Source organism: Monodelphis domestica, chromosome 1, assembly GCF_027887165.1.
Source record: "Monodelphis domestica isolate mMonDom1 chromosome 1, mMonDom1.pri, whole genome shotgun sequence".
NCBI classification, from domain to species: Eukaryota; Metazoa; Chordata; class Mammalia; order Didelphimorphia; family Didelphidae; genus Monodelphis; species Monodelphis domestica.
Genome location: NC_077227.1, coordinates 40394186 through 40419848, shown reverse-complemented (window position 1 = coordinate 40419848; position 25663 = coordinate 40394186). Strand labels below are relative to the sequence as shown.

General features: G+C 37.4%; 1 long non-coding RNA gene across 1 annotated transcript; it reads left to right on the top strand.

Annotated features, from left to right (window-relative positions):
* LOC103104404 (uncharacterized) lies at positions 1–20763 on the top strand. The gene is made up of 4 exons (XR_459898.3): positions 1–233; positions 5757–5910; positions 14723–14828; positions 20171–20763. It is a non-coding gene; the product is annotated as an uncharacterized LOC103104404 (long non-coding RNA).
* The last annotated feature ends 4900 nt before the right edge of the window (positions 20764–25663 follow it).

Genomic DNA, 25663 nt, shown 5'->3' with positions numbered 1-25663 from the left:
TTGTAAGATTTCTGCACCAATCAAGGACCTTTATCCTTCCTTCTCTAGACACTCATTGGGCTGGTCACAGGCCTCCTTGGGCTTATACTTCCTAATAAGCTTTAGATTTCCTCTGGTCTTATTAAGACTGTGTCTCTCTCATTATACCATACACTAGCAACTCAACTCTTTGCTTTGCTAGACTCTCTTGGGAACAACTGTTCTGTGGAAGTCAACCTTTATTAAGCTCAATGGTAAGTCATTCTCTGTAATCTGCTTGGTCATTAGATGGATTGTTGTGAAGGTGTCATTTGTATTTATTTGTTCATGTAGGAAATCATGTTGTCCTTTGTAGGTCAGGCTGTATTTTTCTCCTCTATTCAGGAGAAGTTAGCAAGGTCAACTGGAGTCAATGTGGCAACATTACAGCAGGACAGATGAACTCAAGAGACCTGTGTTTGAATTCTATGTATTTTACCATAGTTGTTAGCCAATCTCTCTAAGTCTTTGTTTCCTTATCTGTATAATAGGAATAATAACACCTGAATTCCTTTGGCAAGTTGTTGTGGAGAAAGGACTTTGTAAACATCAAAGAGAAATGTAACTATGATTTCTCCTGGTTATAGTTAATGCTGCTGCTAATAATAATAATGCTCTTGTTAAGTGGTGAATTTCATATGAGGATGTTTTAATAGAAGCACAAGGTTCAAAACAAGAGAAACAAGAGATTTTGAAAAGTTAATCTTATTTTTCCACTTTAGTTGAGGCAAAATTTCTAGGAATAAGGAGATGATAGTCCCCACTAACTGCGTGACCCTGGGTAAGTCACTTAACCCTGTTTGCCTCAGTTTCTTCACCTGAAAAATGAGCTAGAGAAGGAAATGGCAAACCACTACAGTATCTTTTCCAAGAAGACCCCATATGGAGTTGCGAAGAATAGGACACAACTGAAATAATTGAACAATTCTTATTTTTCCACTTTAGTTGAGGCAAAATTTCTAGGAATAAGGAGATGACAGTCCCCACTAACTGCGTGACCCTGGGTAAGTCACTTAACCTTGTTTGCCTCAGTTTCTTCACCTGAAAAATGAGCTAGAGAAGGAAATGGCAAACCACTACAGTATCTTTTCCAAGAAGAGCCCATATGGGGTTGCAAAAAGTAGGACACAACTCAAATAATTGAACAAAAAGTCCCAATATTCTCTATCCTAGGTGGACTACATCTTGAAGCTTAGTTCTGGACATCATGTGAGTTGAAATGCTTAAGTAAGTCAAGGGAAATGGGAAGGGAAGTGAAATCAATGACAGACTTTCAACCAAGCAAAGAGAAAGCTTGATAGAAGAATGTACTATCTGTCTTTATCTATCTTCAAGAATTTGAATATTTGTTCTATTTGGTCCCAGAAGGAAGAATGAATACAAACTGTGGAAAGACAGATTTAGACTCTAAGAAAGATGTAATAACAGGGAGAGCTATTCAGAGGTGGGATGGGGGTATTCTTTGAAAAGAAGGAGTTTCTCATCCTTGGAGGTCTTCAGATTTCTGCTCACCTAAAAGCTGGATTGGGCACTGTAAGCATTGGGTTTTCAGAGTGCCTCTGCTATGATGAGTGGCTTAGGAAGAGTCACTTAACCTCTGTGATCTTAGTTTCATAATTTGTAAAATAGAGAGAGTGCTTACTTTATGGGGCTGTCTCAGGGATCAGAAGAATATGAAATGTATTTGTGGAAAGTAATGACAAGCAAGTTCCCCTTTACTCCCCCACCTAACTGGAATATTTTCAGGGTCTCTGTGAAAGAAAAGCTAAAGGAAAAAGTCAAAGAATACTAAGGTATTGACAAAAATTCTATTTTATAAGTAGGTCATTATGAAAGATAGTGTCTCTCATAGAGAAATCTGTCCTCTCAAGAGTCTGAGCAAACTAGTTCATCTCAGGGGCAGCCCCATCATTGATATAGTTCATATTGGAGAATGGAAGCTTCAGATCCACCACTTCATATTGGAAACAACTCCAGTCACCAAGGCTTTTTCAGATGCATTTATTCCTCTCAACGAAGGACCATTGGACATGCCTATACCATCTATAGGGAAATGCTTTCAAAAGATTCAAAGAAAAAGACTCATCCTATACTGTAAACTCATCAAGTTAATTGGGGTGGGGGAAGTACTCCATCACACATCATTTATGTCAAATTCAAAAAGAAATGGATCCCTTCAAAACTCAAAAATTAACATTATGTGTTGCACAGTCTTTTTATTCATGTTGATAAATAGATCACAATTACATTTTAATCTGGTTCTAACCACACTGAAAAGTTTTGAGGGCAATGAATTTAATATCTCTGGCATACATTATCTCATTTGAGCCTCACAATAGTTCTGAGTGTTAAATATAATAGTTATTATTATTCCTATTTTTTTAGAATATAATACCAATGTGGATAGGATAAGTGACTTGCCCATGGTTATCCAACTAACACCCAGTTCTCTCCTGACATGGAGACCAATCGTCTTTCTGGGACACCATGACATATCAGTCTCTTCCCACCATGGCTAATGAGATATTGTTTCCTGACTACAATGATAATATCTTATGTTTCTATACTGTTTTATGTTTTTAACAAATTTTTATGAAATTGAAAAACATCAATAAACTATGGATCCTATCATGCACAGCTTTAAAAAATACATATTAAATTTAATGTAATCAGGCTCAAGTTGCCCTGCTTGTTGGTGTTCTTTTCTGAATTTCCTTCTGTTTTATTCTGTGATGAATTTATTGAATATAATGAATGACTGTATCCATTCTTTTCTTTTTCATTTGGTATCGCTATTACTTCTCCCTCCTACACCTTCTTTCCTTCCCTTCCCATTAAAACCCTCTCTGGTAACATATAAATGCAATCAAACAAAGTTACAGATTGGTCATTTCAGAATGTCCGAATGTCTCATTCTATAGCAGCAGTATATCAGCCAAGAACTGGAAAGCATGCTTTTTCATTAGCTCTCTGGAGTCCTAAGTGGTAATTGCATTGATCAGAGCCCTTTCACAGTTGTCTTCCTTTTGAATCTTATATTCCTTTATATAAATTGCTCTCCTGGAACTGTTTGCTTTTTTCTTCATTAGTTCATATATGTCTTTCCATGTTTATCAATTCTTGTGGTATGATAATATACACTGTACATATAGCACCATTTGCTTGGCCACTACTCCATTGATGGGCACCCATTATATTTGAAATTCTTTGTTATGAAAAAAAGTGGTATGGTAGGTTTTTTTGTCCATTTGGATCCTTTCCATATTTTTTATCTCTTTGGGGGAAAGAAAATCTAGTAGTGGTATTATTGGGTTAAAGCATTTGCACAGTTTAGTGACTCTAGATATTATAATTTCAAAGTACTTTTAAAAGAATTGTTAGACCAGAATGGTTGGTTCCATCAAGTGTTAAGTTAGTGTATCTCTCCTTTCATAACCCCTCCCATAACTGTAAGTTTCCTTTTCGGTCATCTTTGCCAATCTGGCAGGGATATGCTAGAATCTTAGAGATGTTTTGACTTTTGCCCTTATTAATTCATTAGATTATGATGTTCTTCAGGGCAGAAGTTGTCTTTGACTTTTTTTTTTAATATCTCCAGTGCTCAGCACAGCACCTGGCACATAGTAGGTGCCTATTGACTTTGAGACAACTAAAAATTCTGAGAGATTACCTCTGGGTAAGAAAACCAATTTATTGATTAGGTTAACATTATCATCAATTGGTCAGTGATCTCTCCTGATGATCAGAGACTCCAAAACCTCCTCAATCAAACCCATACATAGACAATTTTGAGAGCTCACTATTAAGTTGCTCCCTTGGACATCCCAAGACATCTAGAATCGGTGAAGGTGATCCATCAAAACTCTCAACCCTTTCTTATCCCCTGGCAGATGTTGGGTAAATCAACATATTTTTCTCATGCTCTCCAACTATCTAGGAGAAAAATCAAGTTCTGCCAGGTCAGAATTGGTCCCTAAAATGATATTTAATGAAAGGTTAAAGGACTCATTTAGGCTACATGCGAAAACATCTAGCATAAGCTGGTTCTGTTTACTGAGTAAGGTAGTTTTCCCCTATTTATTCTCTAATGGAAGAAGTTCTTTGGGTGGGGCATAAAAGAATGAATGCAGAGGCCAAGGGACTGATTACATTTTTAATTCAAAAATAAAATATAGAAATATTTCTGTGTATATTCAAAATAAATAATACTATTGTGCCATAAGAAATTACAAGATGATCACAAAAAAAAAAAAAAACAAACCCTGGAAAGACTTGTATGCAGTTATGTAAAGTGAAGTGAGCAGAGGCAGGAAAACATTGTACACAGTAACAACAATAATTCATGATGATCAATTGTGAATGACTTAACTGTTATCAACAAGGCAAGGATCCAGGACAACTCCAAGGGACTCATGACTAAATATGATATCCACCACTACAGAAGAAGCAGACCAAGTCTGAATGAAGATTGGTACACACCATTCTTCACTCTATTTCTTCCATGAATTTTTCTCTAATATAGGCAATATACTTGTTTCATAACATGACAAACAGGCAAACATCTATAATGGAATAATATATGCATGACCTATACAATATTACCTGTCTTCTTGGGGAGTGAAGAAGGGTGGGAAGGAAGGGGGAAGAAAAAGCAGATTTTTTTAACATAGCTGATGTGAGAATTTGTTTCTCTTGGATAAATATATTTATTACAATTTATTCCAAATTTATAAGACATTGTATTTTATTATTTCTATCACCTGTTATGTTACATATAAAAATAAGAATAAGTATGTGTGTACATTTTAAAAAATTAAAATAAATCCTCTCCTCTATTATTATTTGGAACTCAAATAAAAATGGGGGCCATCTGACTGTATCTAAGGATTTCCACTAATTATATTTTGGCTTAGAAAATCATATTAAGATTATCTGTATTCTATTATATTTTTACTTTGCTAATTCTTCCCAATTACATTTTAATCTGGTTCTAGTCCCATTTGGTAGTGTTGTTTGCATAGTATCAGACTCTGTATTTCTCACCTTTGATTCTCACATTATTTCACATGCTTGTTGATCACTTGCCCCCCTTTTTTGAGAACTGTGTAGTCATATTCTTTCACTATTTCTCTATCAGAAAATGGGCCATTGTATTACATATTTGTATCTGTTCCCTGTATATCTTGTACTTCAGACGTTTATCACAGAAATTTGCTGCATAGCTTTTTTTTTTCATCCAGTTATCTCATAATAAGCTTAGAAATAAATGTAGCATTCCACAGAAAATAAATACATTTTAAGAAAAACTTAAGGGAAATGCACTGTAGGAGGCTCTAAATTTAATTGGATGGCAATATTTTTCTGAGCTTAGGCAACTGTAATATGTACAAGCCATCAGAAGCTAACAATCATCAGGGAGAAAGATGCTGACTTTAACATATAGTTCCTACATACCAGTTTCACTTGGAAGATGTTTTTGTTAAATGTCAATCACGGTGCTTTAAGGTTTCATCCTCACAGCCCTGTGAAGAAGACAGGAATTATTATTCCCATTTTTCAGATGATGAAACTGAGCCTCAGAGAAGGGAAGAGGCTTGCCTAATCCAATTCACACAGTAAGTGGCAAAGCCCTAAATGGTGTTCAGATCTTGTGATGCCAGGTCTAGGAGCACTTTCCTCTACAACATGTTGTCTGGTCATACCAGAAAACTCACGATTTCTGTACATTGTTGTTCCAGAAATTTCTCCTGGGCTTCCTTCTTTCCTGTATCCTCTTGGTATCATGGTGTCAAGCACAGTGCTATGTTATAGCCTCCGAAGAAATGTCAAATATAATGAGAAAAAATAGGAGGAAGAATCCATTCCCTAGAACCTGGAGTGAATGGCATAAAGGTAGGTCAGCTGCCTTAGCTTGTTTCAGACCATTTTTATGGAAAGTAAAGGATGAAAGGAACAAGTATTTATGGAACACTTACTGTGTATCAGATTGTGCTAAGCACTTTTCAAATATTAATTAAGTTGATCCTTACAACAAGCCTGGAAGGTAGGTACTATTATGAACACTATTCTACAGATGAGGAAACTGAAGAAAATTAGCATTATCTGCACAAGATAGGGGAGAGGTGTCTAGTCTGTATGTCCTTTGCAAAAGATCTGAAAGTCTTTGTGGATATTAAGCCCAATAAAAATCAACTATTATGGCCTGGGGTTGGGAGGAACTGGCTTTAAATCTAGTCTCAGACATTGCCTAGTTGGGTGACCTTGGTCAAGTCATTTAACTCCAATTGTCTAGCCCTTACCACTTTTCTGTCTTAGAATCAGCATATAATATCAATTCTAAGACAAGATGAAGGCCTTTAAAAAAAAAGAAAAAGATCAATGATCAAAACATGGCAGCCAAAAAGCCAATAGTCCCTTGGGCTATAATCAGGGAGGAAGCTGCAATTGGTTGAGAAGCAGTTTATTAAAGTTTGATGACCTGACTTCTGCCATATGGTACCTGAGTGACTTTGAACAAATCACTTAAACTCACTGAAGCTCAGTTTCCTCATAGGTAAAATCACAGAGAAGAGGTTGAATTGGCTTGTCAGATCCCTTCTAGCTCTGCATCTATGATATATTGTAAGCTTGGTTAAATCGTCTCACCTCATTTAGTTCTGATATATTTATCAGGTGAGAATTTGTCTCAATCAACTAATCAATCAATTAAGGATTTTAAGCTAATTATAGGAAGTCTTGAATTATATGAACCACAGAGACATTACACAAGAAGGCTGTTCCGATTGGGTGAGAGGCTTGATCACACTCTGAGGACCTTGTATAAAATAAGAAGCAGTCTTCATAACTGGAGAGGGTCTGATGGCAGAATGGAATGAGTGGGGACATCAAGACCTCTGCTAGAAAGAAAGGGCATCACTGGGAAATTTAGGAAAAGGAGAATGAGATAGGACTAGGTTGTGGCAGTGAAGGGAGTGAATGAGGACCAACAGGAATCTTAGAGTGAAAGACATGGGCTTCTGCCACCAGTTGTACCAAACTTCTTCAAGTGAAATTCCAAAAACAAATGTGCCCTTCTGCCATCTTCCTCAAAATCTGTTTATTAACTGTATTAAACTCTGCTGCTCCTTACTCAAAAAATTTCAGAAACCTGAATTATTCCTCAAAACCAAAAATGCCTGGCATGGGCAAGACTTTATAAATATAAATTAAGGCAGAGAGCCAAACTTTTGCCTAAATGGTATAAATTTTCCCAACTTGGGATTAGAACAATTTTTATTGTATTTATAATTTTTCATTTAATATAATAATAATAGCTAACATTCATACTTTTCTCTTGTTGTAGTCAAAAATGGGATTTTAGTGCCAGGTAAAGTCAAACTACAGACTCATTTTCCTCTTCTTTTTCTTTAATCAGTGAAACGTATTTTCTTTTTATTTCATAAAAACAATAGCTCTATTAATCTCCAGAGAAAGTCCCTGATAAATCCCTGTAACTTTCACTCTTAGTTTTCCTAAAAACAAATCTATAGAGAGGTACCCTCAAATTCACTAAGATATGTTAGCACTGTTAAGCTTCTCCTAAGTGCCTTATCAGTTAGGACAAAAGGAAAGGGCTGAGTTTATTGTTCAGTATTGACTTCAAATCTACTCATCTCAGTGGAATGAACCCATCTCAGACCTCTTTTCCAACTCTAAATCCTTTCCTCCAGAAAGGAAAGAAGAGTGCTTAAACTTTATCTGAGAACATCCAAAATTTACTAAGATGTTTTTAGCAGTTACCATAATTTGGAAATTGAAGGTAAACATTACTTACAGTTTTAAATTCAGTCTCTAATCCATTTTTTGAAAAAAACCCTTACCTTCCATCTTAAAATCTATACTATGTATTGGTTCTAAGGCAGAAGAACAATAAACTCTAAGCAATGGGGATTAATTTGTCCAGGGTCACACAGCTAGGAAGTATCTGAGGCCACATTTGAACCCCAAACTCCTGTCTCCAGGCCTGGCTCTCAATGCACTGAGCCTCCTCACTGTCCCCCTCTAATTCACGTTGAATGCCACAGATTTCTACAAACAAGGAAAAGGGTTTTCTTTCTTTAATAGCATGACTTTAATTTCAGTAACTCCAACCTAATCAGGCCTGAAATGATAAGAAAGTATCTTTTTGTTTTTATTCTTTTTAACTTAATCTCCAGTGAAAGTCTACAGTGGGAGTTAGTTTTGTTTAGTAGAACAGATAGTTTGGCATCAAATTACAGAAAGCTGGGAGAAATGGGTCAAGCATGAAATTATGAAACTTCATTAACTTTCCCCAGCATTCTATACTCTTTGGCTGTAGCATTTTACAGCCAGCTTGTGTTTGGCTGCATTTTCTCTTTAGAAGTGTTCAAGGTAGCAAAATTTACAAGCAATGCTAAACATGACACAAAATGAAGCTTGGAGCAATCTATTTTCTCCCTTCAATTTTGGAACAGCTTTCACAGGATTCAGAAAAAAGGATTATATATTATGGTGGAAATATCAATAGAGACATTTCAGACCAAGAGAACTGCTGAACTCTTGAAGAATGAAATTTGAAATCCACAAAGAAAAACAAATATAGTATGATGAAAAATGGGAATTGTTTCAATGGACTAATTTGCAAATATAGATAACTAATTAATCAACTTAGTTTGAAAGAAAATAGGTAAAGAAGATCACAGGAAGGAAATTAATAGGAAGCAATCAACCATCAATAGGCATTTGTTGGGGGCAGCTGGGTAGCTCAGTGGATGTAAAGCCAGATATAGACTGGAGATTCTGGATTCAAATCTAGCCTTAGACACTTTCTACTTTGTGACCCTGGGCAAGTCACTTAGCCCCATTACCTAGCCCTTACTCTTCTGCTTTGGGACCAATACAGAGTATTGATTCTAAGATGGAAGGTGAGGGTTTAAAAAAATAGGTATTTGTTAGGCACCTACCCTGTGACAGGACAGTTTTGGGGATACCAAGAAAGGTAAAAACATAGTCTTGCCCTTAAGGAGTTTTCATTCTAATAGGGGAGACATGCAAAAAAGTATTAAAAACACATGCAGTTTAATGGAAGACAATTTCAGAGGAAAGTTGTTAACAGTTGGGGAAGTGGAGGTGGTAAAGAGCTGTGAAAAGACTCTTTCAGAATATAGAATTTTAACTGAGTCTTGAAGGAGGCCAAGGAGACCAAGGGATAGAGGTGAGGAGGGAGAACATTCTTTTCATGGGAGAAGTACAAAAGTGTGTCATGGTCTTATAAGAACAGTGTCAGGAATACTGAAACTCAGAATGATATAGGTGAAGAAAGCTAAATATGATGAAAAGGTAGATACTTTTATAATTATCTTGGGGAAAAAAGAAGATCACAGAAGAGGTAAGACTGCTGCTCAGGTAGACGTCAAATCAAAATTGAAGGGCATTTATTAAATGCCTATTATGTGCCAAGAACTGTGTTAAGCTCTGGGGACACAAAAGAAAAGCAAAGCCAGTCTTTACCCTCAAGGATCTCATTCTATTGGGGAGACAACATGCAAAGAGATGTGTATAAATGAGCTAAAAATGGGATAAATTGAAGATAATCAATAAATCATCAAAACAAGGGTGAAGCCAATTGAATGACTGCACTGTGTCTAGCACCAGTATGGCAAATGCCTAGGAATGGGGGTGGGTGGGAGGGAACCAGGTTGCCTAAGGATCAGTGAGCAAGCCCAGGTTAGAAATGGAGCAGGTCAAGTCTTCCTCAGCCAAACAGTGTTGGGATGGGTCTATGAATGGCCATGGCACTTCTGGCTTGAGTGAGTTGGTAGACTCAATTCTAAAAGAAGGAAAAAGAAGGGAAGGGAGAAAGGAATAAAGGAAAGGAAAGCTATAAAATGGACAACTGAAATGACATCAATATTGACTATAGTTATGTTATCCAGAAATTTGACTGGTGTAAATTAATTATTACAGGGAGACTAAAAGAACCTGGAAAGCAACTTAGTAAGCAAACTATTATATATTATATAATTTATTTGCCAAATAGAAAGATTCCTTCCAAAGACAACACTAGGTTATTATATAAACTTTTATATAAAATCTGGTGAAGGATGACGATGGATAATTATGAGTAACATCATCTCATAAAGCAAAGGGAAACAATGAAGGCAAAGCCAGTTTAAAAAAAGCTCAGAAAACTATCTAGCTAAACAAAGTCAATCTAAGGGCATTCAAGTATAAATTTGGAAGGATTATAAACAGAATAAAAATAGAAAAAGATTTATATGTAAAGATAAAAAAAATTTGCCAAGTTAATAATAAAAACAACTTTTCTCCATCAAGAACAATAGAACCACACTTGGATCCTAATAATCAAAAGTCTGGATGTATTTGTAGAGAAGATAGATATTGGTGCTAAAGGCAACAAGATGGAAAAGAAAATAAGCCAAATAATTGAATTAGATCAAGTGTATATTGAGGATATCTGGGCTGGAGGCAACACAATTTGCTTGTTTTTACAAAATGGTGCCTTTCAGATTCTTTTGCTATAAGGTAGTACCTAACCATACACCAAAATCATTCTAGATATCTTAGAAGAGATGAAAGAAATAACCTTGTTAGATAATTCTCTATATTAAGCGTTAAGCAAAACGTTAAGCAAGGCATAAAACAAGAAGTTGTATGCTTGGTGAGGTACTACAAAGACTTCTGTTTGTATATGACATTGTGGTCATTGTATTAAGCTATAGCCACTCATTTTAGGACCTCCAAGAAGAGATCTGAAATTATTCATTCCCCTGGGAAATACCAAAGAGAGAATGAATTCAACACTCATTTGGACGGATAATCTATAAAGCTAATCCTCACTTTGTGTATCTGGGACAGAATGTATTGATGGAGAATGACTTGGGCCCAGAGTTGAATAGGAAGAGGAGAGTGGATTGGATTGCCTTTGGGAAATTGCAAAGCTGACCCCAAGCTTCCTATAATAAGTGCATTCTACTGGTGTTGTTGTATTACAGCACACTGAGGATTACAACTATCTCCAAAGAATTGAAAATGAGTGTCCCACAGAGGGCAATGAAGAGTCAGGAAGAGTATGAAAGGGTTGAAATTTAATAATAATAATAATAATAATAATAATGACTATGCTAGATAACATTTATATAGCACTTAAGTGTCAGATACTATAAACGCTTTATATTCTCAATGAAGAACTCTGAAGAAGTCTAGTTGTAAATAGAATTCTATGATAGGAGTAAAAGATGGACTAGGAAAAGAGAATGGAATATGTAAACTAGAAGCTATGAAGAAATAGAATAGCTTCTATTTTTTAGAACAACTTATTAAAGGGATGATTAATAAACATCAATCAATTAATATTAAGGACCTACTATGTACAAGCTATTATGCTAAGCACTGGGGATACAGGAAGAGGCAAAAGCTAGTATTTGTCCTAAAAAAACTCACAATCCAATACTCTTCACAAGAAATCAGTTCTCAAAAATCAAGATAATTTAACCAAAGACAGGTCATACAAAATTTAGTTTTCTTTTTCCTTCCTTCCTTCCTTCCTTCCTTCCTTCCTTCCTTCCTTCCTTCCTTCCTTCCTTCCCTTCTTCCCTCCTTCCCTCCTTCCTTCCTTCCTTCCTTCCTTCCTTCCTTCCTTCCTTCCTTCCTTCCTTCCTTCCCTCCTTCCCTCCTTCCCTCCTTCCCTCCTTCCCTCCTTCCTTCCCTCCTTCCCTCCTTCCTTCCTTCCTTCCCTCCTTCCTTCCTTCCTTCCTTCTTTCCTTCCTTCCTTCCTTCCTTCCTTCCTTCCTTCCTTCCTTCCTTCCTTCCTTCCTTCCTTCCTTCCTTCCTTCCTTCCTTCCTTCCTTCCTTCCTTCCTTCCTTCCTTCCTTCCTTCCTTCCTTCCTTCCTTCCTTCCTTCCTTCCTTCCTTTTCTTCTTTCCTTTTCTTCTTTCCTTTTCTTCTTTCCTTTTCTTCTTTCCTTTTCTTCTTTCCTTTTCTTCTTTCCTTTTCTTCTTTCTTTTCTTCTTTCTTTTCTTTTTCTTTCTTTCTTGACAAAGGTTTAGGAAAGTGGTGGAAGAAGGCTACTTTTAATACTGTGTTTGAAGAACCCTCTCATTCATGTGGAAAAGTTGGAAAGCTTTGGTTTAGCCAGTGTGCTTAGGTTTGTTCTGGACTGATTAAATGTCTTGACTCAATGAGTTTATGTTAACTTATTAAAAGGGCTCCATTGCAAGGTGCCTGGGATTTGTGTTTGTCCTGTGCTATATAATATTTTTATTACTGACTCTGTTGAAGAAATAACAGCATGCTTCTCAAATTTGAAGATCAGATAACTCTGAGGGATAGCTAACACATTAGAAGACAGAAATGACATTGTAAAATGTTTTCAAATTGGACTGAAGAAAATAAGATAAAATGTAATAAGGACAACTGTCAAGTTCTACATTTGGATTCAAAATATCAAATGGGGGAAGTATGAATAGTAATTCATCTTTTAAAAAGTCCTGCATATTTAGTGTACTGCATACTCAACATTATATGACATTCAAAAAAGCTAATTTAGGAGGCAATTAAGTGGCTTATTGGACTGAGATCAAGGGCCAGAGTTGGGAGGTCCTGGATTCAAATCTGACCTCAAACACTTCCTAATTAGGTGACTGGATAAATAATTTTATCCCCATTGCCTAGCCCTTATCACTCTTCTGCTTTGGAACCAGTGCAGAGTATTGATTCTAAGATGGAAAATAAGGTTTGTAAAAATGAAATAAAATGATTTTTAAAAATTTTCTGGGTTATACATATGCATTCTAATGCAAAACATTCCTACATTATTTATTTTTGTAAGTTCTTAGAAAATCCAAACCCCAAATCATATATCCAAATAAATAAGTGATAAATCATATTTTATCTGCATTTCTATTCCAAAAGTTCTTTCCCTGAAGGTGGATAGCATTCTTTTTCATAAGTCCCTTAAAATTGTCCTGGATCATTGTAATGCTTTTAGTAGTCTGTCACATTTGACCATTTCACAAAATTTCACTTACTATGTATAATATTCTCCTGGTTCTGCTTATTTCACTCTGCATCAGTTCACATAGGTCTTTCCATTTCTTTCTAAAATCATCCTGTTTATTTCTAATAGTAGAATAGTATTCCATTACCACCATATACCACAATTTGTTCAGCCATTCTCCAATTGAGGGACATTCCTTGAATTTTCAATTTTTTGGCACCATAAAAAGCACAGTTATAAATATTTTTGTACAAATAGTTCCTCTCCCACTTTTTTATCTCTTTGGGATACAGATCTAGTAGTGGTATTAATGGTCAAAATATATGCATTCTTTTATAGCTCTTTGGGCATAATTCCAAATTGTCCTCCAGAATGGTTGGATCAATTCACAACTATATCAGCAATGCATGAGTGTCTCTATTTTGCCATATTCCCTCCAATATTTATTATTTTCTCTTACTGTCATATTGGCCAATCTAAGAGGTGTGAGGTGGTACCTTAGAGTTTTTAGTTTGCATTTTTCTAATCAAGAGGGATTTAAAACATTTTTCATATGATTATTAATAGCTTTGATTTGTTCATCTGAAACCTGCCTATTCATATCTTTTGATCCTTTATCAATTGGGGAATGACTTAGATTCTTATAAATTTGACCTAATTCTTTATATATTTTAGTAATGAGACCTTTATCGGAGAAATTTGTTATAAATTTTTTTTCCATTTTGTTGCTTCCCTTCTAATTTCGGTTGCATTGGTTTTGTTTGTACAAAAAATTTTAAGTTTTATATATATATATATATTAGTACAGGATACAGGAATAGTGACAGGACTATTTTTCAGGAAGTGTTGGGTCTCTTGTAAGAGAATATAATACTTTGTGTAAACATTTTGTTTATTTGTGTCATATTGTTTCTACCTAGTATTCTACCTAGTTTCTACCTACTATATTCATAAGCTCCTTGAGGGCTTGAGATTATTCTGTTTTTATCTGTATCTCCAACACCTAGCCAGTGCCAAGAATTATGTAGGTAGTTTCATTCTTTACATTTGTATTCCCAGCATCTATAGAAGTACTGGGCACATAGTAGGTACTTTATCTGTGTTCATTGACTGATTAGACAAATGAGGAACTATATTATCAACAGTAGAATGCATTTATCATATCTAAAAGTCTGTAGGCCCTTTGCTAAGGTTCAGACCAAAAGAACTAATTAGCTCCCATCCCTGCCTTTTTAAAGGATCTTATTATTTGAGATGGGCAACAGTCACTGAATCTTAGAATGTCACAGTAGAAAGAAGTTCAGGAATGTTTTGACGCCAGTTCAAGATCACATGGCTTGTAGAAGAAGAACTCAAATCTTGTCTGCTGTTTATTAGGCTAATCGTGTTTCCATTATACTACCCCATTCCCATGATGTTGCAGGTAAACACAATACCACAAACACTTGAAAACAGACAGTGAATGGATGGAAAAATGGGCCAAACCTACACAGTTCTAAGTAAAAGTCTGTTGGGGTTTAAATAAATGGCTTGTGTGTAGAATTAAAGTTCTTTGATCTTCTCTTGGGGGAGATGTTATAGAACACCAGAGAGTGATGATCAGTACTCCATGTAGTGGAGGGAAGTCTGTGGTCACAAAGAGGTGACCTTCAGAAGGATGATCTTCTCAATGCCTTTTGTGTTTAGGATGCAAGTCCCTGGATGGAAATATACATCCCTTCAGATCTGAATGGATAACTAAGAAGTGTTACAAATGTCAGTGTAATGAAGAAGGAATTCAGTGCTGCAACATGTAAGTTCATGGTGGACAGACCTCAACTATTCCTGCCCCCTCATCCAGCATAAACTTTGGTATAGCTGTAAGTATAATAGATTTGAGAACCAGAAGACTTGGGTTCAACTCATGGCTCTGCCACTTACTATCTGTGATGTTGTGGTTGTTATTTCAGTTGTGTTCATTTTGAGGTTGTCTTGGTAGAGATCCTGAAGTGGTCTGCCATTTCTTTTTGCAGTTCATTTTCTAGATGAGGAAAGTGAAGCAACCAGGCTTAAGTGACTTGCCCAGGGCCACACAGCTAGTATAAGCATCTGAGACTGCATTTGAATTCATCAAGATGAGTCTGCCTGAATTGAAGCCCAATTTTCTATCCACTGTGCCACATAGTTGTCCTTTATCTTGGGCAAAACATTTAATTCTCTGTATGGCAATTTCCTCATAAGGGAAAATAACAAGATAGAATTTATATAGTACTTTTAAGTATGCAAAGCACTTGACAAATATCTCATTCCTCACAACCACCCTGGGAGGCAGGTGCTATTATTATCCCCATTTTGGTAAAAAAAAAATAATGATGATGATGATAATAGCTAACATTTATATAGAGCTTAATTAATGTGCCAGGCACAGTGCTAAACTCTAAGAAATATTATTTTATTTGATCCTCATAACAACCTTCAGAGGTAACTGCTATTATTATCTTATTGTACAGATGAGGAAACTGAGGTAAGCAGAAATTAAATGACATGCCCAAGGTCATACATCTAGTAAGTGCCTGGGGCTGGATTTGAACTCATCTTTCTGAATCCAGGTTTGAATTGTATCCACTGCGCCACCTCACTGTGCCAGTATCAGGAGATAAGTTGGAATTGGCAACCTCCAATTGACCAACACACATTTATTAGGCACCTATCACAGACAACATGTTATGCCAGAGATATAAAGACAAAAATCTTCAAAGGCACCCTACCTGCTAAGGTCCTTTGTGACCCTCAGTCTATGATCCTAAGGGAATTGAGCCTCCTGTCAAAGTGAATGAGGAGGTGCAATTGTATGTGGAGGCAGAAGAAAGCACAGGGAAATCTGGGGACCTTTGGGGCAAGGTGCCAGTCCAGGATGTTGGCAAATCTGTCCATGAAGGAAATCAACCAGGAGATTCAGAAGGAACAGAGCTAGTATGCCTTTGAAGAAATGGATCTGAATATAGCAGACAGGTTGTAGGGAGAGTTTAGATAGGCCAGGTGGGTTCACGAGGAGTGGCAGGTCTATTTTGGGAGAAGTGTTGGGTCTCTTGAATTTTATCTCCTCCTGGTGACACCTTCCTGGTGGTGAATGTGGACGTGTCCCTGAATGTTTATATAGGTCTGGAGTCAGGTTTTTCCTACACAGGGCACAGCTTATCCCACTATTGGAGGAAGTGAGCCAAAATTACAACTGATTGTCACCTGAAATCTGACTCTTTGGTGGGGCCAGATACTGGTTCTTTGAGAAAGACATTTCTAGGACCAGTTGATGTCTCTCCATTACCTTTAAATGTAAAAATTACTTATTAAATATTTATTATACACAAGACACTGTGCCAAGCAAAAAATGAAATACTCCTTGCCCTCAAGAAGTACACACCCTATTTGGGTGGGTGATTACTGGAGGGTGGAGGGATAAAAAGGATCAGGATAATATAAGTTCATTTAAGGTTGGGGAGATGGGGGAATTCGAGGAAATTTCATAGAGGAGATAGCACTTAACCTTAGAGCAGCTAGGTGGCATTGAATAGAACACCTGGCCTGGAGTCAAGAAGACTCATCTTCATGAGTTCAAATCCAACCCCAGACTCTTACTGGCTGTGTGACCCCGGGCAAGTCACTTAACTCTGTTTGCCTCAGTTTCCCTCTTATGTCAAATGAGCTGGAGAAAGAAATGGCAGCCCAATCCACTATCTCTGCCAAGAAAACTCCAAATGGGATCATTAACAGTTAGACACGACTCAAATGACGAAACAACAATAAAAAGAAGCACATGAGCTGCTTAGCTTTGAATGAAGATAAAGAATCTGAGCAGCAGAGTTGGAGGTCTGGGGAATGGGGGTTTGGGGATGGAGCATATTCCAGGTATGAGGGAGAGACAGCCTTTATGAATATCGAAAGGAAGCAAGGCAGTGGAACAAATCTCCTAAGAATAGCTTTTAGTCTGTTTTGGTTGACAGAGAGAAGAAAGGAGAAATGGGAAATAAGGGAGTTATGTGAGATAATATTTTTGCTATCCATTTCCTGCCTTCATGCATAGACTCTCCCTCATTTCTTAAATGTAAACTTCTCACTTTTGCCCTTAGAACCCCTATTCATTTCTAGATTCTGAAACTTCCTTCTGCCTGGAATTGCCTCCTCTTGAACCAGTTCTACCTGTGGAAATATTCTCATCCTTTCAAGCCAAGTTCAAGGGCCATCCCCTCTATGAGGTCTTCCTCATCTCTCCAGCCAGAGATCCTTTTAACTCCCATAGTACTTTCATTCTCTCCCTCTCTACCCCACCACCTCCTCCTCTTCCTCCTCCTGTTTTCTTCCTCTTCTTCCTCCTACTTCTTCTCATCCTCCTCCCACTTCTAATTTCCCCTACTTCTTCCTTCCATGTTCCTCTCCCTATCTTCTTTTCTCTCCTCCCTTTATTAAAATATTTCTCTCTAAATCCACTCTTTGCTCTGTCTTTATTATTTTTGTCCAGGAGTCTATAAGTAACTTGAGGGCAAGGATATTCTGGATTTTATCTTTGCATCCCTAGTGTCCAGTATATGGGAGGCCCATGATATTTGTTGAAACAATAAAGCATCAGCAGTAGCACCACCACCATTCATCTAAATTCCTGCTTTCTAAGACCTGGTGGTATCTTTGAATCTCCTCTCTCTCCTTTTTTACAATCAATCTGTTACCAAGTCATAGAGATCTTCTCTTCACAAAAATCTCTGTGATCAGTCCTCCCCCCTTAATTCTCACTACTACCATCCTGGGAGAAGCCCTCATTATTATAAGCCAAGACCACTGAATAGATCCATCTTTTATACCTCTACCAAACCCATCTTGGTTATACAAAAAGCACTGAAGTTAAAATTACAATATCTGAGTTTGAACCTTGACTCTACCATCTTTTGCCTTTGGGATCTTGGGCAAGTCATGCCACTTTCTCTGAGTCTCAGTTTTTCTCAAATGAAAAATTGACAAGGTTGGACTGGATCTGAGGCTCATAGGCTCTTAGAACCTTAGGGACCATGAGACTCTAGTCCAGTGATGACAATCCTTTTAGAGAAGATCTGCCAGGCCCCACCCCCACCCCTGAGAGACCAAGTGCCATGCCACACACCCCTTACCACAAATAAGGGAGGGAGGAAGTGCTCCTATTGCCAGGCAGAGGGGTGAGTGATGAGAGGTGTGAATGTAGAGGGGGAGGAGAGTTGTCTGAGGACTCTGCTTCCCTCCAGCTCTACTCCCCCTCCATATATGTGCTACACTACACTATGCTCCCTTCAAACCTAGCTCCTCTCCAACCCCACCATGGGAATCACCTTTGCTACAGGCTCAACAAGCTGCCATCTGAACTGCATCTTTCATGCAGCATATGAGTCCTCCCCCCCTTACCCCAGACAGGGGAGGGAGGAAATGCTTCCATTAGACTGCTGGGCAGAAGGGTGGATAAAGTGAGGAATGCCATCAGATACATTGACAGTAGGAGGGGAATAGCTCCACCCCAAGTCCCTCTGGCTTTCTAGTTAAAAAAAAAAAAGACTACAGGGATGCTCACAGAGAAGGCTTTATATGCCCTTTTGGCACATGTGCCATAGGTTCACCATCACAAGTCTAGTTCAACCTTCTCCACTTTCATTACCCCTCTGCTCAAAAATAAAAAAATCATTACCCCTCTGCTTCAGAGGAAAGGATGAGACTAATGATAATAGATCATATTTGTGTGAGTTTCAATATCTTGAGTCTCATAATAATTCTATTAAGAAGGTACTTTACAGATTAGGAAACTGAAGGCCAGAAATGTTATTTCATTTCCCTTTGACCGCATTGATAACAAGAGTTAGAAGTGAAATATGAACAAAATTCTGTGTCTAGGACCTTCTTCACTGCCTCATAAGAGGATTATAAATTAATGGAAGCAAGTGTCTCTGGCTAAAGGGACAGCTTCACAGGATCTCAGAGTTGAAAGGAACCTCAGAGGTTACACAACCCTAACAATATGGAAACCATGATCTCTTCCATAAAATCTCTGGTTATGGAGCAGTCATCCAACCACTGCTCAAAGATCTCCATTGATGAGGAAAGAACTTCTCATTCATCTTGCTACACCTTCTCCATACCAGTCCCTTGACTTGTATCTCTTCTCTCTTATCTGATTGGGCCTTCCTGAATTATGCCCAATTCTGTTCATTCCTGACTTTCATTATCCTCTTTTTCCACCTCAAAAGAACTTCTTTGTGTTCATTCTGCACAATTTGGGTATGTATTTATATATTCACATGTAAGTTCCTTGAGGGTAAGGGCTTTTCATTTTTGCTTTATATCGCCAGTGTTTAACAGAGTGCCTGGTACATTGTAGGTGCTTATTGGTTGACTGGAATCAATCACTATCATCTCTCATATGCACTATTATAATAGTTTGCTAATTGATCTTCCTGACCCAGGTTACTCCCCTCTTCAGAAGTTCATGTTCCACTTAGCTGCCAAAATAATAATACAGAAAGAAGAGGTCTGAGTGGATCACTACCCTGCTCATGAAACGCATGTGGCTTAATTTAGCATCAAAAACAAATTCCTTTGTTTGGCATTTAAATTACAACCTAACTCTAGTATACCTTTCCAGTCTTATTACACATTCATCTCTTCTGCACATTCTACAGTGTGGCCTAATCAGTCTTTTTTGCTATTGTTTATACATGGACTTCATTTCATTTCCCATCTCAGCATCTTTGTACAAGCTGTGCCCATTCCTGGAATATAATTCTCTTCATCTTTGCTTCTTAGAATAAACACTTTTCTTAAAATCTTATCTTAAATAGTACTTCTTATGTGAAGCTTCCCTAATTGCCCCAGCTGCTAGAATTTCCTGCTCAAAATCACCTTAAATTTATTTTGTGTATATTTTAATACATACTATGTGTATGTATTAAAATATATACATATATGCATATCTGTCTGTGAATTGGAATATTTTCATATTTGTACATGTGTGAGTCTCCTGGTAGAATTTAAGTTCCTTGAAAAAAAGGAATTAAAATAATTATTTTATTTTAGTCTTTGTATCTCTAGATATTAGAACATGAGGGTACTTAATAAATGCTTTTAAAATTTTTCTCTCCATCACAGAGCTATTAAACCTATAAACATTGAGGAAAAGAACTGTTTGCCCTTTCTGGACAGGGAAACCTGCACATACAAAATCCTGAATAGAAAAGGTTCCACCAAATCCTGTGTGGTCCATTCTTGGGTTGGTTAATTCTGTTCCTTCTTAGTGCCACTGCCAAACTCATTGCTTCCCATAAGTAGATGAGAAGCAATGCTCCTCTACTTGAAATGAATTTTGATGAACTTGAAGCCTTGTTACAAGTGGGAAATCCCTTGCTTCTCCCTTCTTGAGAGATGTTATCACCATGACGATCATGATAATTTGAACCTGATGAGAAGCTCAGTGGTGATCCCTGCTCCTTTTCTGGGATTTTCAGAGTAGATGAGGCAACAGGGAACAGGAGAAGGCTGGTTTTCTCCTGTCTGCACTGATTTTCTGAAGTTGGGGCTTAGGCTGGCTATGAATTCTCCTCTGGTGCTGTTCACGTACAGATGAATCTCAAGGAACAAAGACCCATTCCCATGCAAGCCATATAGATCTTCTAAGTCATCTTCTGATCTCCTGCAATCTGCCTAATGAATGCTTTAAGAAAATAAATTATTCTTTAAAATGATCAAGATCTCTAATCTCTTCTTTAAGGAAAAGACATGTTCATGCTCAGTGGACATTGTTAGGTCTAGTCTTCTGTCTTTATAGGTGGGATTCCAGGGGTGGCTATGAGAACACAGGTCATACAATTTTCCAAAGCTTTTTCCATCCAATGTAGATAGTCAAGCCATTGCATTGGTACCCTTAAGATAATAAATAAATTTGACAAAAATGTATTAAACACCAAGTCTGGACTGGACCCTATTAGTGTAAAATGCTGAGGATATGAAAGCAAAAGAGAGACTGAATTGCTCCATTATTTGTAAAGTTAAAGAAGGTGTCAGGATCGGATCTATAAATTCATTGATAGAACTCACTCTACCAACACAGGCTGGGATTTTCTCTCAGATGGATAATCTAAAAAAGCACCTGGAACTTCTCTACTAGCATCAACAAAATGATGCAGGACAATCCTGAGGGACTTATGAGAAAGACGCTCTCCATATCCAGAGAAAGAACTGTGGGAGCAGAAACACAGAAGAAAAACATTTCCTTGATCACATGGGGTGATGGGGATATGATTGGGGATGGAGACTCTAAATGATCACTTTAGTGTAATTATCAATAATATGGAAATAGGTCTTGATTAATGACACATGTAAAACTCAATGGAATTGTACATCGCCTATGGTGGGGGGGGGGCAGCAGGGAGGGAAAGTACATGAATCATGTAATCATGGAAAAATATTCTAAATCAATTAATTAAATAAAAAATTTCAAATTAAAAAAAGCACCTGGAGCATTGAAAAGTTAAGTCACTTACTTAGTGTCACATAGCTAAGGAGATATCCAAGGTGTGTCATGACATAGGTTTCCCTGGCTCCAAAGTCCCCTCTGTGTTTGTCTATCTGTCTGTCTATCTGTTTATCTCTTATCTCTTTATCTCTCCATTTCACTAGCTGTGTTCATCTCTCTACCTATCCATATCTACCATTTATCTTTTCGTCTCTCTCTCCATCTTTATTTATCTACCTTTTTGTGTTTTTATTCATCTTTATATTACTGTCTTATTATCTACTTTATCTCTATCTATCTCCATTGATCTGTCTACATATCCATCTTTATCTTGTGTCTCCCTTTTACATATCCATAATTATCTATCTTTCTATCTCTAGCTATCTCTTTATATATCCATTTTTAGCGATCTCCTCACAGATCTATCTTCCTATCTACTATTGGGAATATGATAGATTTGGAGTTAATTAAAAGAGATTAGTGACTAAGGACAGAAGGAGAGATACTTCCAGATCACTGTCTTAGGCCCAGCTTGGAATCTTGGGCAAGGTTCCTGGCAGGGAATCCTGAGGCGGACAGTCTGTGGGTGACCAAAGGTACTTGGGACACACTCCTGAGTGTATCTGTTTTGGGAGATGCTGGAAAAGTTTGGCTCTCGGGGGTAACCTGGATTTTCAGAGTGACAGTTGGAAACCAGAAAGTTTGGAGTTATTTTGGAATTAGCTAAAGAAAGAACATCAACAGGTGAAGAAGGAAGAAAATTGAGTTTCCACTCTGAGTGCTACAAAGTGGGCCTAGGTTTGGGGCCTAGCAAGGCCGAGAAGCCTAACCCAGCTTCGCTAGTCCAGAAGTGAACTGGCAGTTGGAGCAGTGATCTGAAGAAGTACAAGGAAGCAATATATATTCTAAATATATATTCTCTATATATATTCTAAAATAAATTTTAAAAATCAAATTATTTATATATAAAGATAATTTTAGAATAGGATAATTAGGATAGATCCAGTGGTTTAGTGGTAGTTTAAGGAGAGACAGTAGGCTGGGGGAACCCTGTGTGTGAAGCAAGTCTTTGAGGACTAGTGGGAGTGGGAGGAGCTAGACCCTGTTTACATTAGGGATTTATTCTATGCTCTTTATCTATCTTTACCTTTACTTAATCCTTTTACCTTACTGAAAAGGTTTTGTTTTTGTAACTGTTGCCTCCAAAGTTGTGTAATTCAGTCTCCCTCAACAAGGCCCAAAACTGTTACATAGGCCTCAGCTGATAACAACTTCAACTAAAAGACAGCTGGCCCTTACAATAACAAATCCATCAAAGACTAAAAGATATTATTTCCAAAATATACATAACACTGCCTCTATCCACCTCTACCTATCTATTCTTATCTTTCCATCCATTTTTTTCTATCTCTAGCAATCCCTTTACATATTCACTTTTATCTGTATATCTGTCTGTCTGTCTGTCTATCTATCTATCTATCTATCTATCTATCTATCTATCCATCTATCTATCTATCTATCTATCTATCTATCTATCTATCTATCTATCTATCTATCTATCTGTCTGTCTGTCTGTCTGTCTGTCTGTCTGTCTGTCTGTCTGTCTGTCTGTCTGTCTGTCTGTCTGTCTGTCTGTCTGTCTGTCTGTCTGTCCGTCCGTCTGTCTGTCCGTCTGTCCGTCTGTCCGTCTGTCCGTCCGTCCGTCTGTCTCTATATCTATCTGTCTGTCTGTCTATCTATCTATCTATCTATCCATCTATCTATCTATCTATCCATCTATCCATCCCTCTATCTATCCATCCCTCTATCTATCTATCCATCCCTCTATCTATCTATCTATCTATCTATCTATCTATCTATCTGTCTGTCTGTCTGTCTGTCTGTCTCTATATCTATCTGTCTGTCTATCTATCTATCCATCTATCCATCCCTCTATCTATCCATCCCTCTATCTATCCATCCCTCTATCTATCTATCCATCCCTCTATCTATCTATCATCTATCTATCCATCCATCCATCCATCCATCCCTCTATCTATCCATCCCTCTATCTATCTATCTATCTATCTATCTATCTATCTATCTATCTATCTATCTATCTATCTATCTATGTATCTATCTATCTATCTATGTATCTATCTATCTATCTATCCATCCCTCTATCTATCTATCTATCTATCTATCTATCTATCTATCTATCTATCTATCTATCTATCTATCCATCTGTCTATCTGTCTATCTGTCTGTCTGTCTGTCTGTCTGTCTCCTCACTGAAAGTGCCCCACACCAAAGGTCTCAAGCATGAAGGTAGTGTGCCATATGCTACTTGTTTTTTTTTTTTAATATATTTTATTTGATCATTTCCAAGCATTATTCGTTAAAGACATAGATCATTTTCTTTTCCTCCCCCCCACCCCCCATAGCCGACGCGTAAGTCCACTGGGCATTAGATGTTTTCTTGATTTGAACCCATTGCTTTGTTGATAGTATTTGCATTAGAGTGTTCATTTAAGGTCTATCCTCTGTCATGTCCCCTCAACCTCTGTATTCAGGCAGTTGCTTTTTCTCGGTGTTTCCACTCCCATAGTTTATCCTTTGCTTATGAATGGTGTTTTTTTTTCTCCTGGATCCCTGAAAGTTGTTCAGGGACATTACACCGCCCCTAATGGAGAAGTCCATTACGTTCGATTATACCACAGTGTATTAGTCTCTGTGTACAATGTTCTCCTGGTTCTGCTCCTCTCGCTCTGCATCACTTCCTGGAGGTTGTTCCAGTCTCCATGGAACTTCTCCACTTTATTATTCCTTTTAGCACAATAGTACTCCATCACCAACATATACCACAGTTTGTTCAGCCATTCCCCAATTGATGGGCATCCCCTCATTTTCCAGTTTTGGGCCACCACAAAGAGCGCAGCTATGAATATTTTTGTACAAGTCTTTGTGTCCATTATCTCTTTGGGGTACAGACCCAGCAGTGCTATGGCTGGGTCAAAGGGTAGATATTCTTTTGTCGCCCTTTGGGCATAGTTCCAAATTGCCCTCCAGAATGGTTGGATCAGTTCACAACTCCACCAGCAATGAATTAATGTCCCTACTTTGCCACATCCCCTCCAGCATTCATTACTTTCCTTTGCTGTTATGTTAGCCAATCTGCTAGGTGTGAGGTGATACCTCAGAGTTGTTTTGATTTGCATCTCTCTGATTATAAGAGATGTAGAACACTTCTTCATGTGCTTGTTAATAGTTTTGATTTCTTTATCTGAGAACTGCCTATCCATTTCCCTTGCCCATTTATCAATTGGAGAATGGCTTGATTTTTTGTACAATTGATTTAGCTCATTATAAATATGAGTAATTAAACCTTTGTCAGAGGTTTCTATGAAGATTTTTTCCCAATTTGTTGTTTCCCTTCTGATTTTAGTTATATTGGTTTTGTTTGTACAAAAGCTTTTTAGTTTGATGTAGTCAAAATTATTTATTTTACATTTTGTGATTCTTTCTATATCTTGCTTGGTTTTAAAGCCTTTCCCCTCCCAAAGGTCTGACATGTATACTATTCTGTGTTTACCCAATTTACTTATGGTTTCCTTCTTTATGTTTAAGTCACTCACCCATTTTGAATTTATCTTGGTGTAGGGTGTGAGGTGTTGATCTATTCCTAGTCTCTCCCACACTGTCTTCCAATTTTCCCAGCAGTTTTTATCGAATAGTGGATTTTTGTCCCAAAAGCTGGGATCTTTGGGTTTATCGTATACTGTCTTGCTGAGGTCGTTTTCCCCCAGTCTATTCCACTGATCTTCCTTTCTGTTTCTTAGCCAGTACCAAATTGTTTTGATGACTGCTGCTTTGTAATATAGTTTGAGGTCTGGGACTGCAAGGCCCCCATCATATGTGTTTTTTTTTCATTATTTCCCTGGATATCCTTGATCTTTTGTTCTTCCAAATGAACTTTGTTATGGTTTTTTCTACATCAGTGAAGAAGTATTTTGGTAGTTCAATGGGTATGGCACTAAATAGATAAATAAGTTTGGGTAGGATGGTCATTTTTATTATATTGGCTCGTCCTATCCATGAGCAGTTAATGTTTTTCCAATTGTTCAAGTCTAGTTTTAGTTGTGTGGCGAGTG